The 13,603-nt window shown below is 39.6% G+C and overlaps 1 protein-coding gene across 2 annotated transcripts in view; it reads left to right on the top strand.

The window, feature by feature from the left end:
• LOC117382622 (myelin and lymphocyte protein-like) overlaps window positions 1-13,603 on the top strand; it is a 199,993-nt gene that overhangs the window by 110,056 nt on the left and 76,334 nt on the right. Inside the window, exon 5 of one of the 2 annotated variants that reach the window (XR_008648968.1) lies at window positions 5,860-5,874. The exons of the other annotated variant lie outside the window; for it this stretch is intronic. The gene's annotated coding sequence lies outside the window, so the exon portion shown is untranslated. Of the gene's footprint in view, window positions 1-5,859; window positions 5,875-13,603 lie in introns of those variants that run through there. 2 annotated transcript variants of the gene reach the window in all.

Below are 13,603 nucleotides of genomic sequence, written 5' to 3'. Positions count from 1 at the left end.
CATTATAAGTATTTTTTTTCTTTACTTCAGCCTAAACCTTTTAGGTCATGATATAAATGTTATGCACAACCTTATACAAGTTGAATAATGTTTGATTTGAATGTAATGATTAAATAAATAAATATCTATCTAATATACGAGTGGAAAAAGGTCGAAAAACGCGCCAACATAAGATGATCGATAATGATGATATCGCAGTACAGTCTGTCGCCCTATATAGAAGAAAATAAAAACAGTAAATATGTACATAACTCTTTTTCATTTGATCACACACACATTTTATATCTTGCAGTGATGCCAATACAACATTTATTCAACCATAATAACAGACTCTTACAGCAGTAAACATTTTTCTGCAAACGCACAATCATAATAATTTGCTTTTAACGGAGCACAGACTCGTGTAATGTTTAAAATAAATCATTCGAGTGAGTATTTTTTTATATAAACACACGGCTCCATCTCAGGTGCACCGTTTTGAACAAAAAGAAATGTAACTGCTGACGTTCTCCTGCTCGAAAACGGTCCATTACCTGTTTGATCGCAGCTTTTTCTTGGTCAAAATAGCCACGTGTCTCCAAAGTTACGGCTCTCACATACAGACGTACATTCATCTGTGACAATGCTTGTTTATCGCTGAAAAAGGTCAAAAAAAGAACATGTTATAGTCTAACTTAAACCAATCTGGCTGATGCACCGATACACTACACAAGTTTACACAAAGTTAATTACGTTGACTAAAAAGATCAAAGTTTTTCACCACTGGAAATAAAGGATCAATAGTTGCATAATTGCGTTCGATCTTGGCCCATTGTTGCCAGGTTTGTCAGTAATCCTCCTTGACTGGGCCTCACCGGGCTTTCAGTGACTGTAGTTAGGATTCAGGCAGCGTGATCAGGCTTCAGTCCAAACGTAGCTGTTGCTTCTTCTTTGCGGTGGATTTGCAGGTCTGATTGTGCTTCTGTCGAGGTCCGGTCAGCGATTTGAAGACGGTGGGAAAAGGTCTGTGAGCAGTGGAAGCCTGAGGATGGACTGTAAATGAACTATTTTTTCATCTGAGGCATTAACATCTCGTCTATTTGTTTGGTTGTTTGGTTCTTAGTCCGAAAGAATAAAGTTAAAATACAGCTTTTGGGAAAGGGACCAAATAACAAAGAAGAAATTATAGACTGGAGAAGTAATAATGACATGCAGAGACACAACAACGATGGTAAAAACATAGGACTATATACAGTTTTCCCTTCACCTTTCGCGGTCTCGCTGTTTCGCGGATTTTTTAAGCATATGAACGTGCATTGTGTTGTGCGTCCTGATTGGCTGTTGGACTGTAGACCATTGTCCATCAGTCTCCTCCGTGTCGTGTCTCCTGTACAGAACAGAATAGAGCCCATTTAGTTCTGTTCTATCCCTGGTTTAGTTCAGTTGTTGTTCCTTATTCCTTGTTATCCCTTGCCGCACCACTAGAGGGGGACACTCGAATGATTATTTTACATGGTCGCACAACGTTACGTGCATCGGCTTTGTCTCGGACTGACTTAATGTCTGAATTATAGTGTGCGTCCCTTAGATGTAAGTATTCTGTGTATTTTTTGTGATATTATGTTAAAGCTGCACAAACCACGGTCAATATAACTAGACGTTCTAGAGTTTTTGAATATAACTTTCGATATATACACGCTCGCCTCATGACTAAACTGTCCTCCTATCGGCCATTTTGTGAACTTCTTCGTGTTCACATGATGTAAAACCACGCGGTCACTTGTGTAAGCACCATTTTGATTTATAATTAATATATTGTTTGTATTTGCATTACAATCGCGGTGTGACTCTGAAGTGCTGTACGTTTGCAATTTGTTTTCTCCCCGACAAAACCCACAATGTCGGTGAAACGTTCTGCACCGACAAAGACGCCGACGAAGGTTTGAACTTTGAGAGAGTTTAAACGAGAGAGAAATGTGAGAAAATGTTAACGCCTGTGTGAGAAAAGTGTATAAAGTGTGTGGTGAGGGGTTTTACAGACAAAAACAGAGAATAACTGTAAAAAATAAAGTGGATTTCGCTTATTGTGTGTTATTTTAGGATCATAACCCCCGTGATAAACCAGGAACCACTGTATATATAATCTAACTGTGTATTTTAGGAGATTTCAGTTACAGTAAATCCCAGTGTGGCGCTACATTAAGCACAAAAACACACAGACGTAGAGCGCAGAGTGCAGCATACAGAGTTCAGACTGAGCTTCTTCCATCTGCAGGAACAGGTGAGGCTAATTACCACCCGGACGCCTCAGGTCCAGGGTCCAGCGCTCGCCTCTGGAGCTCTGAGCCGGAGTGTGCCCCCCTCATCTGCACATTGATCATCTGTTATTAGCTGAGTCAACAACAGGGCTGTGTGTGGAGGGTTTGGTTTTCAAAATTCACCACCACGCAAAAGTTTGGACGCGCTTTTTCATGTATTTTTCTTCTTTATTTCCATGATTACTTGCATTGTAGATTCTCACAGAAGGCAACAAAACTATGCACGACACAGATGGAACGCAGCAAACGAAATATAAACTCAAAATAAGTCGAAATTTGTTGTATATTTGAAACTTTGATTACAGTTTTGGCTCTGCTTTTGGCACTTTTGGCAGTCCTACACCTTGATGCTACATACTTGTACTCAAGAAGTTCCTGTGAAAAGGTCAAAGGTTTGGAGCGTGGCAACCAAAGCAAAGGGTGGATACTTTAGGACTTCAAAATGAATATATAAAAGGTAGAAAGTAAAGCTGTAAACATAAGAAAAAGAAAAAAAACTGAATGAGAGGTGTGTGTGTCCAAACTTTGGACTGGTTCTGTATCTGCATGTCATTTCACAAAGGTTTAGTAGGTTAGTTTTAGTTTAGTTTAGGTCAAATTACAAACAAACAAAGACGCCTATGAAGGTTTGAACTGTGAGAATGTTTAAACGAGAGAGAAATGTGAGAAAATGTTAACGCCTGTGTGAGAAAAGTGTTTTGTGGGTTATTTTTAGAACGTAACCCCCGCGATAAACGAGGGACCACTGTATATAAATCTGATTTTAAATGCTAGATGACCAATGAGCTCTTTCGTTTCACACGTGTCACTAAATAAAAAAGAATCTGATTGGACGATCATGTTTGAGTCGGGTTTGAGACATGACAGAGGGCGTAATACCAAACTGATCCCTCTGTATAAAAAAAATATAAACTATACAGACTTTATGACTGAAAAAAGTAGGAAAACATAATACTTTCTGCATTATTTCTATGTATTTCTATGTATATTAGATATGAGACGGCAAAAAGGGCTTTTGGCTGTTTTACTTCACAAAAATGGAATATATTTCAAGGACAAACATCACTGGAGACTCGCCACAAACGCAATATAATAGTCTAATCTACACACACACCTGCTCCTATTTTTTACGTTTTATATCGACTTTTATCTATTTGTTTTGTTAGTTTTTCGTTTGTATTGTATTTTGAACAGAGCGCTTACAAAAAAAAAGTCTCATTGGGTCTCCCTGTATAAATAAAGATAAAAAAAAGATAATTTACAAGAGTCTCCAAACACTGAAGAATCCAGACCGTACCTGGACGGCTTTTGCAGCTTACGGCTCTTCACGAGTCACTTTCCTACGGCGTTAGTCATTACTGAATCATTGGCTTTGTCGGATGTATTAGCCCGTGATGTAAGGAGCGGGCTTTGTTCTATAGTCAAAGAGAAATACATTTTCAAAGCGGAGTGGGTGGGAGCCATTATCCACAGAGCCGCGTTATTATCGGCCTGTCACCTCCATGAAAAGTGGTGCTATCGAAGGCAGTGCTGCACAAGTATCACAGGAAGCCAGAGTTTGAGCTGCAAACTTAAGCAATTTCAGTAATATATGAGTTTTATGAGCGATGGCGGCGTTGTCGTTGACCAAGTCCAAAGCTCGGAAAACTGCAGAGGGGATTTAGAGGAGAAAGAAATGACACAGTAGCACGCGAAAAGGAAATAACTTTATTCACCTCATTTAATCTGCGTATTTGAGTCACCCAGTTTCATCAACCGGATGTTTTCACCTTGTTATCCCGCTATGTTCTAATGCAGATCTGTAAAACAACGTAGGTATGAGCCATGTCAGCGGGGATTCGTTATAATTAGCTCCGCCAGACGCACTAAAACACGGGGCAGGTGGGATGAGGACAGAAATACAGCCAGGAGACACTAGCCTCGTGAAAAGCCACATAGAGCTGACATCACCGCGGAGACGATGCACTTCTGATGATCCCACTGCTTTTTTAACGTGGTTTATTACCGACAGAGGCTCCTTTCAAAGACGTGCAAACAGCAGGAGGTTCTATAGGCTTCAGTGGTGACATTGGGTCCGGTTTGGCCTCATAGATTTTAAAGCAGTAGTATTCCGCAAAATGGACTTTTCAGAGTTTTTAGCCGTGTTCCAGTTGTTTCCTTTTCATTTACAGTCTCGAAGTTGTTTCTGGAGTGATTCGAGCAGTTTTAATTGCGTATTTTCGACACCGTTTTGCAGATCGAGCTCCGTTTTCACCGTTTTGCACGCGACCGATGTGACGTACTTACCGTATTTTCTGGATTATAAGTCACACTTTTTTTTTCATAGTTTGGGCGGGGGTGGGACTTATACTCACATGCGATTTATGTGATGTGAAATATATGTTTTTTTCTTCATTATTATGCATTTTTTTGATGGTGCGACTTATACGCCAGTGCGACTTATACTCCGGAAAATACAGTTACGGTGTTCCCTCGTTTATCGCGGAGGTTACGTTCTAAAAATAACCCACAACAGGCAAAATTTTCAGAGCTTTCCTTCTCATTTTCCCTCTTGAAGTTGTATTTGGAGGGATTTATGTTTGAGTAATCTTTAATCGCTTATTTTCAGGACGCCATTTTGACAATTTTCACCGCCACCAGGACACGCCTACTGCGACATAGTTCGATTTTATTTTCTTAATCGATGATACGTGTAGGATTCGGCAGCGTTTCGGAGTCATTTTGGATTACAGTGGTCCCTCGTTTATCGCGGGGGTCACGTTCTAAAAATAACCCGCAATAAACGAAATCCGCGAAGTATCAGCTTTATCTTTTGCAATTATTCTATATGTTTTGCAGCTGTAAAACCCCTCACCACACACTTTATACACTTTTCACACACAGGCATTTAACATTAAGAGCCGTAAGCTGCAAAAGCCGTCCAGGTACGGTCTGGATTCTTCAGTGTTTGGAGACTCTTGTAAATTATCTTTTTTTTAATCTTTATTTACACAGGGAGACCCAATGAGAGCATTACTCAGACTGTTTTTTTCGTAAGCGCTCTGTTCAAAATACAATACAAAAGAAAAACTATCAAAATAAATAGATAAAAGTCGATATAAAATGTAAAAAATAGGAGCAGGTGTGTGTGTAGATTAGATTATTATATTGCATTTGTGGCGAGTCTCCAGTGATGTTTGTCCTTGAAATATATTCCATTTTTGTGAAGTAAAACAGTCAAAAGCCCTTTTTGCCGTCTCATATCTAATATACATAGAAATACATAGAAATAATGCAGAAATTATTATGTTTTCCTACTTTTTTTCAGTCATAAAGTCTGTATAGTTTATATTTTTTTATACAGAGGGATCAGTTTGGTATTACGCCCTCTGTCATGTCTCAAACCCGAATCAAACACGATCGTCCAATCAGATTTGTTTTTATTCAGTGACGCATGTGAAACGAAAGAGCTCATTGGTCATCTAGCATTTAAAAATGGTCAGATGTCTATACAGCGGTTTCTCGTTTATCGCGGGGGTTACGTTCTAAAAATAACACGCGAAATATCTACTTTATTTTTTAGTTATTCTCTATGTTTTTTGCCGTAAAACCCCTCACCACACACTTTATACACTTTTCTCACACAGGCGTTAACATTTTCTCACATTTCTCTCTCGTTTAAACTCTCTCAAAGTTCAAACCTTCGTAGGCGTCTTTGTCGGTGCAGAACGTTTCATCGACATTGTGGGTTTTGTCGGGGAGGAAACAAATTGCAAACGTACAGCACTTCAGAGTCACACTGCGATCCAACGTTTATGTAAATTTGTCTGAACACATTCTGTACTGTACAGGAGACACGGCACGGAGGAGACTGATGGACAATGGTCTACAGTCCAACAGCCAATCAGGACGCAGAACACAATGCACGTTCATATTCTGTAAAAAAAAACAGGCTTCGTCACAGTTATTTTGGTATAAATGAAAATAGATCCAGTGCTCGTGTGATGTGCAGCTATCCGTGTGTCTTTATTATGATTTCGGTGACGTGAGCTCCCACTGGGCTCCGCAGTTTGTTTTAGATGAATATTGTGATTTAAAATTACAACATAATGATCCATGGGTGTCATAGATTGTAGCTACGGCAGATACAAGCACAATATGTCTGATTTAACTCAACAGAAACAGCGTGTATTTTCATTTAAGTTCTGGAGGGTGACTGCAACACCCCAGGAGAGTACAAATATTTGTTCACATAATAATAGAGCTGTACGTTAATGACAGTTTTCCTTCAGTCTATCAGTCAAATATTTGAGATAACATAGATTTACTCTCGTCGTACATGAATATATCAAACGGCTCATATTACGCTGTTTTCTGATCTTTGTTATAATGTTGTTTCCTCGTCACAAACAGACCTGGAGTTGTGTTGTTTTTTTGTTTCTTTCACACATGTTTAACACACAGACCCTGCATTTTTAAGATAAGTTCTTCTCTCAAACTGAAAACACTCTGTTCCACCTTGTGATGTCATGTGATAAAACAGGAAGTGCTCTGCTGTGTTTTTAAGCCTTTAAGGACTGAGCACATTATAGACCATTATAGCTCGCCTAAACTTTTATTCTTTTTAGCCATAAAAATCGTGTTAAATGAAGTTTCAGCGTGTACTTTTGCCTTTTTTCACAGGCAAATTTGACCAAAAGATGCAGAACGCGGGAAATATTTACAGTGTTTATTTACAGTTAGTGATAAATGGTACAGTAACGAGGATAGATCTGGCGATGAGTGTGGACGAGTTACGAGCCAGGATCCAGGGGCGGAACGTGGAGCCAGCGGAGACGACGGTGCAGGCAGCACTGGGGCAGGGAGCAGAGTGTGAGCCAGGGTCTGGGGTCGTGGAGTGCAGGGAGGTAGACAAGGTGATCAGAGCCAGGACGAGGAGCAGGGTGCAAGGCAGGATCCAGTGACGTGGAGTGCAGAGACAAGATAAGACAGTACCAGGGCTGGGACGCAGGGTCAGAGCAGAGCCGGGAGCGCTGGAACTGGGACGGTCCAGCAAGGAGGATGTTGACACGCGTACGATCTGGCCCCGAGTGTCTGGTCCTGGCTCCTCTTATCCACGGCAGGTGGCGATGATTGCGCTGATGGGATTCAGGTGCGCACGGGAGGAGCCAGGAACTCCGCCCAGCTCCAGACTCAGGCAGGCGAGGGAGGGAAGGAACAGGGCAGGAGAGAAAATAGGGAACAGGAACAGTGCGGATGGTGACACCGACGCTATAGGGTTAAACTCCACACACCTTCACTAGAATCATTTAGACAATTTGAGCTATTGCCCATCTCGACTCAACAAAAGGTAAAAGATCGCTGTTAACTTGAAAACTACCACTTCATGACATCACAAGGTGGAACGTCGCATTTTGAGCTTTGGAGATGTAACAGACTAATAATAAAGTGTGACTCAAACATGTGAGAATGAAACAAAACACAACTCCGGGTCTGCTTTTCTCGAGGTAACAACATTATACCATGTCTTAAAGCTTCACAATAATCAATTTTGTGTAATACCGGCCCTTTAAATCTCAGTGCTGATGATTACGTCAGAACATTCACTGATTCAATTCTCTGTCATAACACTCTTCTATTGTCGTATCTCTTTTCTTCATAGTTGAGACATATTTCTCTCTCCGTACAAAAACCAATCGTCCTGCCTGCGAGAGTGTCAGGTAACGCCAAATTTAATTCTGAGATATTGGAAAAAACTCAAGTTGTGAAATAATTCATGTCCCTCCTCCGCACTATTGCCTCAAAGCTGCAAAAACCGGAGCAGGAAGGATTAACTGAAGGACGGTCGATGGGATTCCAGTCAGTGATCTGCTCATGGTTGTGTTGCTGATTGGGTGAAAAGGTGAAACATCGGTTAGACTAAAGCGCGGTTTACACGGAATTTGTTTTACCTATGGTCCCCTGGTAACTTTGAATCATTACGAACAACATGTGTGTTTCTAGTCTCGTGCGAATCCTCCACAACTGGAAAAATATCTGTAAATACTCCTCTAAATTTGACCTACTGTAATCCTGCAAACTCAGAGTGATTCTAGTCCCGTGTGAACGCTCATGTTTGTAAATTGGCCTGTTTTTCGTCCAGTTTTTGAGGCTAATAATGATTCAAAATGCCTCTCCTGGCCCATTTTAGGTCCAAAAAAACCCTAAATTAATAACAGTAATTAGTGGAATCCTGTTATTGTTTTTTTTCTACAATTAAAACCCTTGTGTGTTCCTCCCAGTAGAGTTACGTTGAAGTTCCTCTGGGCTCAATTTCACTCCAATTTGTTTCTTTTATAACTCAGCCATAAAATAACAAATTTTTTTATATATAATTTGGGGCTTATTTTCAGTCTCACTTCAGACTAATGTATTGATACCAATTTATTTATTTATTTATTTCTGAGTTATAAAAGAAACAAATTGGGATTGATTTGAACTTCAATGTATTTTTTCCAGACAGTTCTTGTTATACAATCAACTTTTTTTTTTTTTTCATTTTTGATACAAATCATCAAAATGAACACGTGGCCCAATTTTCAACCCATTTGATGAAGAAATGACCGAGTTCCGCTGTGACAGATTTGCTTTTTTGTCATAAGTTACCCCAGGACAACACAAGGGTTTTAAAAAGTAGTCGTTTCTGCGTAGAGTCTGAATGTTATGATGTTAAACGGCGCTGTTACGGTCCTCGTGTGACCGGTGGACTTCTGCGTTGTGTCGCGAGTCGCTAAGGAGCCACAAGACACAGCGGGAACTTTTGGAGACAGTCGCCTTTAATCTGTTCCACAAAAGCTCAAAACTTTATGAAAATGTTTCGCTACAGGTCGGTCCAGCCCACACGACACAAGAGAAGACAACGGACAAAGTCAACATCTCCCCACGAAACTACAAATGAAGCTCAATATTAACTTAAATACAAATAAAACAAAAGTAAAGATAATTACAAGAGGACACTTGGATCACTCTTCACAAAACTGATTCGCAAAGGGACGAGGCGAAGGACGCACGAAGAAGAAAGTAAAACACAGAAGAAGCGACTGTAGGACCGAGGCTACACGTAAAATCAAACACCAAGTATGAACAAAACTGTGATAAACAAAAGCACCATTTTGTGTAATTATATTTATATATGTGAACCGGTTACACGAGGCCTTACGTTTCTTTTATTGTTTGTATTTGTACACTGAATTTGTCTACCTTTCCTCGTGACCTCGCCTGTTGAAGCCCTTGGATGTGATTGGAGGACTGTTTTCGGCAAGATTTAGTTTTGTTACTGTACAATTTGTGCTTTAGTTAGCTTTACCTTTTTAGTTTTTGTTTAAACCCTTGCACCCACTTTGTCTATACATTTTTAGTCCCTTTTTGTTTAGTTTACCCTGTTAATTAAATTTCTTCTTACTTTATGTGTTTGCCCTCCGTCTGAACTCTTGGAGGTGTTACTTATTTTACTTACTTACTTAATTTATTTACCGTAAATTTCGGATTATAAGCCGCTACTTTTTTTCCACGCTTTGAACCCTGCGGCTTTTACAGCAGTGCGGCTTATATATGGAATTTTACTGGATAACGGACCCTGGGGGGCGCTCTCTAGCTGTAAACGTAAAAGTGAGACAGACGTGGGGAAAGATTCTGCTCTGAAGAATTCACTAGTTTTGATTTTGAACGATCATTTTGCGCATCATGAAATGGATATGATGCAGTTTTTAAGATAAAGAAACAGAAAGGAAACAGAGCAGGGGTCGGCCTTTAACACGCAAAGAGCCATTTGGACCCACTTTCCACATAAAATAAAACACTGGGAGCCGCAAATACTTTTTGACATCTAAAATGAAGATAACACTGTATAATAACAATAATGTAACGGAATAATGTAGGTTTTACTTTCACGGACAAGCCTTCTACACGTGGCAGATAAATATGGCAAAAACAACTTAAGTGCATTAAAAAAATACAACTCACCAAACCGCTGCATCATGCATCGCGCTGATTATGTGATTATGTCTACTCTACTCCGCAGTTTCTTTAAAAAAACAACAACAAAAAAACTCGTAGCGTATCGTTTAATCCCAGGTGCTTATTCTCCATGTGCCAAAGCAGTTTTGAAGGTTTCATTGCCTTATTTGCTTTTCCCGTATGTTACGCAGAGCGGACTCTGTGCGTGAGAGTCACCTGTAGCGACAAACCCAGATTTTAAGTAGGCATTGTCTGTTAAATTTATCTTTCTTTTTCTTGGAGGTCGTAGTCTCCTCTTCTGGCTCCTCAGTTGTCCTTTCCCCCTTTGTTAAAAGCTCTCCAAAGACTTTTGTTTTGGCTCATTTTCACTCGCTTGTGGCTCTACTTTTGGGCGTCGTGTCTGATGTGTTTTACGTGAAACGTCATCGCGGAGACAAGAGCAGATAATAAACTTGCTACTACATCAAATAGATTTCTGTGGCGATTTCCAGCAGGATTTTCATGATACATCTACGGACGAGCTTATTAGTGTGTCATTAGGGATGGGCCAAAGTTGCTCCTGACCCCTGTGCGCACAACGTCTGAAAATCAGGGCTCTTTACGCAGGACTGTGAGCTGTGTCAGTTGCCAAGCCACGCAGAGCCGCAGTATGAGGCGGAAAGAGGCGCATACGGCTCCGGAGCCGCGAGTTGCCGACCCCTGAAATAGAGCCACTGCACGTAAGCTCGACATCAATGAATCCAACTTGGTCAATGTAAAAAGACGACAAAAGTTTTCAGAGGAAATAAAAGCAGATTTTCCGTGTTGGTGCAGCTTTATTTTCTAAACCTGCAGATGTGTTCATCCCGTGTTGTTGTCGTGTTGGTGCCAATTTTCAGGCACAGTTTAAAAAAAAGCGTGTCGGTGCAGCGTCTTTCTGTGTAAATATCTCATGTTACAATATGAAAACCTGCGGCTTTTATTCAGGTGCGGCTTATATATGTACAAAATTGATTTTCTCTTCAAATTTAGCTGGTGCGGCTTATATCAAGGTGCGCTCTGTAGTCCGAAATTTACGGTATTTAAAGGACAATGTGCAGTTACATTAAAAGATGGCTGCACCAGATTTAGCATAATGCTACTTTCCATCTGTAGTCCTAAAACAACAACTAATATAACAGTTAAACAGCAATTAAAACAACAATTAACACGTACAATGTAAAAACAATACAGTACAGATCGGTGCAAGAATTCAAAAGTACAGATTATTCAGTGTTCAACAGACTAATAAAACAAGTAATAAAGCAACAATAAAATAGTCAAATAGAAGTAAAATTGCAGCAGTTACTTAAAGTGCAGGGGGTCAGTATTATTTAAAGTACAAGAGGTAAGTAAAGTGCCTCAGTATGTTTAAAGTGCGTCAGAAAAAACAAGAGCAACAGCAATTTACAAAGAAATGTCAAATTTATGGTGTACAACTGTTTCCTTTTTTTAGTGCGATAATAATCTTTACATTTTCTAGTCACTGTCCATGCATTTTAACTCACAAAAGACAGGAGTAAACTGAATTATGCACAATTTTGCGGGTAAATTGCGTTGTAAATGTAAGGTTTTTCTTCACTGTTCTGATTGGTTGATGAAACTAAAGGGGGCGGTTCCTTAATTAAGTGGAGCGGAAGGTCAAAGGGGCCGAAACGTGCGAATAAAAGCGAACTAAGTGCGAGATGGTGCGCGGGAGTTTTCTTAACCTTAAAAATACAACACAATAACACAAACTGCAGTAAAGACGAGACCCTCAAGTTGTCGTCGTCGTGGCAACTGAGAACCAGCAGCACGGAGCCGCTACGGAAAACGTGTGCTGCTTCTGGTGTAAAGTTTGTGAAGTTTGGATGAAGGGATCAGCAAAGAGAGACAGAGTAAGACTGTTTTATAATAAATGCGATCACGTGATGTTATTCTGAACGTCCATCGTGCATTCTGCTGAAAACAAACTTAAAATAAACGCAACACCGGCGAAATGATGAATTAAAAGGTTCTTGTTTTGTTTCAGTGTTTTTATTTGTCCAACATTCAGTTATACGTCTTATTCTTGCCGTTGTTGGTGTTTCTTTTTCTGTTGCAATTTAGAAAAGCCTCATGTTACTCACAGTATATTTTCAGTGACCTTTTGCTGCATTTATTGTCATGAATTGAATGAGTCTATATGTATTTACATGTACGTTTCTGTGTGTGTATATGTGTTTTAGTATATATATATGTATTCTTTTTTTTCTTTTTTTCAATTAGGAAGTTTAAACAAAGCATTTCATTTATGTCCTAATGGAAGACACAGGTGGGATTTAATATTTTTTCTTCTTCCCGCTCCTTTTCAAGCTTAAATATGAACAAATTTGTGAAATGTGTTTTAAGTGAACCTGATGCATCGAATTAAATAAATGAAATTAAATGAACATTTTTGGAATTGCTTATCCCGTATGAACGCTCACAAAAACATAGACATGACTTCAGTTTTACAGACGTCCTGAGGTAAAACTAATCCTGTGTGAAAAGGGTTTAAGAGAATGAGGAAATAAAATAAAAGAGATTCATGGTAATGTGAAAAACTAGTTAAACCAAATCACTTATTTCTCTTCTGATCTGTGTTATAATGTCGTTTCCTCGTTGCAAACAGACCTGGAGTTGTGTTTTTTTGTTTCATTCCAACATGTTTAACTCACAAAACCTGCAAACTTAGACTGAGTTCTTCTCTCAAACAGAAAACACTCCGTTCCACCTTGTGATGTCATCATGTGGTGATACAGGAAGTGCTCCGCTGTGTTTTTAAACTCCACACACCTTCATTTCTAGAATCGTTTGGATCATTTCAGCCCGGGAACTGACAATCTAAACTACTGAACTAAAGGTAGAAGATCGCTGTTAACGTTGAAAACTACCACTTCATGACATCACAAGGTGGAACAGAGCATCTTGAGGTTTGGAGATGTTACAGACTAATAATAAAGCATTACTCAAACACGTGTGAATGGAACAAAACACAACTCCAGGGTGACAGTAGTAGCTCAATTGGTTAGCGGTTTGAATCCCACAGGTGAACGCTGTTATTGTGTCCTTGGGCAAGACACTTAACCGACCTCACCTCCAGGGTTTATGTACATTAGTGTGTGTGAATGAGTAAGTGGTTCCTTGTTGTAAAGCGTTTTAAGCCTTGAAGGTAGAAAAACTCTATATAAAAATGTGACCGTTTATGTTTTTTGTGACGTAACTATATTCTAACACGGCTTAAATCTCACAACAATCCGTTTTTACGTAATATAGGACCTTTAAATAAGATGCTTCTTCAGTGCCAACCCGCT

This window comes from Periophthalmus magnuspinnatus, chromosome 15 (genome assembly GCF_009829125.3).
Source record: "Periophthalmus magnuspinnatus isolate fPerMag1 chromosome 15, fPerMag1.2.pri, whole genome shotgun sequence".
NCBI classification, from domain to species: Eukaryota; Metazoa; Chordata; class Actinopteri; order Gobiiformes; family Gobiidae; genus Periophthalmus; species Periophthalmus magnuspinnatus.
The sequence above is the reverse complement of the archived record's forward strand: the minus strand, read 5'-3'. Positions and strand labels throughout refer to the sequence as shown.